At 40.6% G+C, this 3,775-nt stretch overlaps 1 pseudogene; it reads left to right on the forward strand.

Moving 5' to 3' along the window:
- The first annotated feature begins 1,998 nt into the window (after nt 1–1,998).
- Nucleotides 1,999–2,538, forward strand: LOC103073059 (centrin-2 pseudogene; annotated as a pseudogene).
- The last annotated feature ends 1,237 nt before the right edge of the window (nt 2,539–3,775 follow it).

The raw sequence follows: 3,775 nt of genomic DNA on the forward strand, positions 1-3,775 counted from the left end.
AAGAAGACTTTTAAATTTTACCTATTCCAACTGTTATTTATAAGCTAGTGAGTTTTATATTGTAATACCTGATTCATGACTAAGTTTAGAAATGAGGCTATGAGACCTCTGGTTGTATCTGTCTATATGTTTATGTGTGCATTATCTTTGTTTTTACCTTTGGATGGTATTAACAAAATTAATTTGTAAGTGGGCTCTACTTAATTGGATTAAAGGAAATTAAGCACTTATATAAATTCTCAAAAAAACACAGAAGGTAACTGGCCAGAATTAATTTTAGGTTCACGTGAACTGGGAAATATTCAGTATTAAATTAATACCTGGTATTAATGTTTAAGTTTGTTCATCTAATTAATATAGACATGTCTTTAGAGTCATCAACATCAAATATAATACCTTTATTGTACTTGGGTTTAATAGAAGTCAAATAAGACCTTATTATATCTGTTGCAAATTTTTCAGCAAGAAAAATAACTTGGTATGATGAAATTTTTATAAGTGTATTAAATGCAAGTGAGATAAGAGCTTTTGGATGAACTTTTTAGGAATAATTATGTTTTAGAAATGTCTACTTGAGGATGATCTCTCCAGATATTTGGTAATGTGAAATTTTACAGTTGTGTTAAGTTAAATGATGGAAGTTTGTTGAATAGCTGGGTCATTCCCAAATAAAATAGGATACTGAGACATCAGTTACTAAATAGAGAAACTAAAGATATTTAGGACTATTAATGAATAGGTTTGGTGCCACCCTGAGATGTTCTCTATTTGAAAGCAAATGTGGTATTTCCATGGTGGCACAGTGGTTAAGAATCTGCCTGCCAGTGCAGGGGACACAGTTTCGATCCCTGGTCCGGGAAGATCCTACATGCCACAGAGCAACTGAGCCTGTGTGCCACAACTACTGAGCCTGCACTCTAGAGCCCGTGAGCCACAACTACTGAGGCCTGCGTGCCTAGAGCCCGTGCTCTGCAACAAGAGAAGCCACTGCAATGAGACACCCATGAACTGCAATGAAGAGTAGCCCCCGCTCTCTGCAACTAAAGAAAGCCTGCACACAGCAATGAAGACCCAACACAGCCATAAATAAATAAATAAATAAATAAATAAATAAAATAAAACTCCCTCTGCTTAGGAAAAAAAAAAAAAAAGAAGGTATGAGGAATAGAATTGCATTTTATTAGTGAAAAGAAAGTAAGTCTGACTGAGAGCTGGTTGTTTCTGGATGGAAGAAAAAGTGATGGATACAGAAAGTGATGGAAGATTTGTGGGGAGTGGACCCTGAAGAAAGAGTTTTGTGCATGGTCAGGACTGGCTAAGTTTAGAATAAATTTAATTGATTAAATGAATTTTAAAAGTAAGCTGGTACAAAACTTGAATTTGGCTTTTCTCTCTGTTAAGAGAACAAGTTTTCTTAAAATGTTGAACTGCCTTTGATAACAGATTTTAAGTTTCTTTACCTTTTAAGAGATATGTTCTGTATTTGCCTTTGAAATCTTTTATTGTTACTTTGGCTAAGTGAATAACTATTGTTTCACAGTGACCTGTGATCCTATCTGACTGAGTGTTCTAAACCCTTTTGATATTTTTCTGACAAACTTTCCAAATATCAAATTTTAATTACAGTTCTTTTGACCTCTAGCTAAGTTTGAGATGCTTTAGAAGACCCGTGAAGCATCTCACAGAGAAATATTTCATCAGTATGTTAAACTACAATACATGGAGAGCAAACTTTTTAAAAAATATACTGTATGGGGGCTTCCCTGGTGGCGCAGTGGTTGAGAGTCCGCCTGCCGATGCAGGGGATACGGGTTCGTGCCCCGGTCTGGGAGGATCCCACATGCCGTGGAGCGGCTGGGCCCGTGAGCCATGGCCGTTGGGCCTGCTCGTCCGGAGCCTGTGCTCCGCAATGGGAGAGGCCACAACAGTGAGAGGCCCACATACGGCAAAAAAAAAAAAAAAAAAAAAAAATATATATATACTGTATGGAACGGGAAGTGGAGTCCATCTGCGATGACCTCTAACTTTAAGAAGGCAAACATGGCATCAACTGCTCAGTGAAAAAGGATGAGTCCTAAACTGGAGCTTACTGAAGAGCAGAAACTGGAAATTCGAGAAGCTTTTGATCTCTTTGATGCTGACGGAACTGGGACAACTGATGTTAAGGAACTTAAGGTGGCAGTGAGGGCACTGGGCTTTGAACCCAAGAAAGAAGAGATAAGAAAATGATAAGCGAAATTGATAAGGAAGGGACAGGAAAAATGAACTGTAGCTACTTTTTTATGGTGATGAGTCAGGAAATGTCTGAGAAAGATACCAAAGAAGAAATCCTGAAAGCTTTGAAGCTCTTCAATGATGATGAAACTGGGAAGATATCGTTCAAAAATCTAAAATGTGTGGCCAAGGAGTTCGGTGAAAACCTCACCGATGAGGAGGGGCAGGAAATGATTGATGAATAGAAATGGAGATAGAAATGGAGATTGAGAAGTCAATGAGCAAGAGTTCCTGTGTATCATGAAGAAGACCAGCCTTTATTAAGATCAGTGTCATCTTTTTTTAAAAAATTAATTAATTAATTTTTATTTTTGGTTGTGTTGGGTCTTCGTTGCTGTGTGCAGGCTTTCTCTAGTTGTGGTGAGCGGTGGCTACTATTTGTTGCGGCTTCTCACTGTTGTGGCTTCTCTTGTTGCAGAGCATGGGCTCTAGGCGTGTAGGCTTCAGTAGTTGTGGCACATGGGCTCAGTAGTTGTGGCTTGTGGGCTCTAGAGCTCATGCTCAGTAGTTATGGCGCACGGGCTTAGTTGCTCCGCGGCACGCGGTATCCTCCTGGACCGGGGCACGAACCCGTGTCCCCTGCATCGGCAGGCGGACCCTCAACCACTGTGCCACCAGGGGAAGCCCCAAGCCTGGTTTTTTGAGAACGTAAATTATTTTTCCCCCACTGACCTCTCTGTATGACTTTAGTAGTAACTCTGAATCTATTTTCACCTTTTTTTTTTTTTTTTTTTTGCAGTACGCGGGCCTCTCAGTGCTGTGGCATCTCCCATTGCGGAGCACAGGCTCCGGACGCGCAGGCTCAGCGGCCATGGCTCACGGGCCCAGCCGCTCCGCAGCATGTGGGATCCTCCCAGACCGGGGCACGAACCCGTGTCCCCTGCATCGGCAAGCGGACTCTCAACCACTGCGCCACCAGGAAGCCCGAAATTGAGGTTCTTTGTAAGGTGACCTGCTGAGTGCTTTAATTCCCCAGGGCAGAACGAGAGCACGTTAGAGTGGAGAAAAGGGTCTTCAAGCTTTTGCCCACCTGCTGTTCTGCCTTGTATCGCTTTGTCCCGCATTCCCACATTTATGCCACAGCAGAACTTCTTCACAAGCACATGTTGTACCTGTGGCGCCACAAGCAGGGGGCATCTCTTCAATGGTTCCAATGTTAATTGGCGCTTGAGTGCACCTTTCTCTTTTATAAAACCCAGTGAACTCTCTTACTTGCATTTGGATGTGTGTGTGTGTGTGCTATTGTTTTGTCTTCAAATAAAGCCTTTCTTATTTTGAAAAAAATATATATATATACTGTATGGATGTTATTATTCTAGAAATTACATGGAATTCCTAAAAATCTAGTATGTCCTGGGAAAATGTTGCCAGTCATAATTCTAGTTATTTTAAAATGTTGCATGTCACAGCAGTAAGTTTCTTTTGTCAGTTACATTGTGATCAGATGTTTAACTGTGACTTTTTAAGTCTTTCTTTCATTTATAGACAGTTGTACTCTGAT

This window comes from Lipotes vexillifer, unplaced genomic scaffold, assembly GCF_000442215.2.
Source record: "Lipotes vexillifer unplaced genomic scaffold, Lipotes_vexillifer_v1.1 scaffold2993, whole genome shotgun sequence".
NCBI classification, from domain to species: Eukaryota; Metazoa; Chordata; class Mammalia; order Artiodactyla; family Lipotidae; genus Lipotes; species Lipotes vexillifer.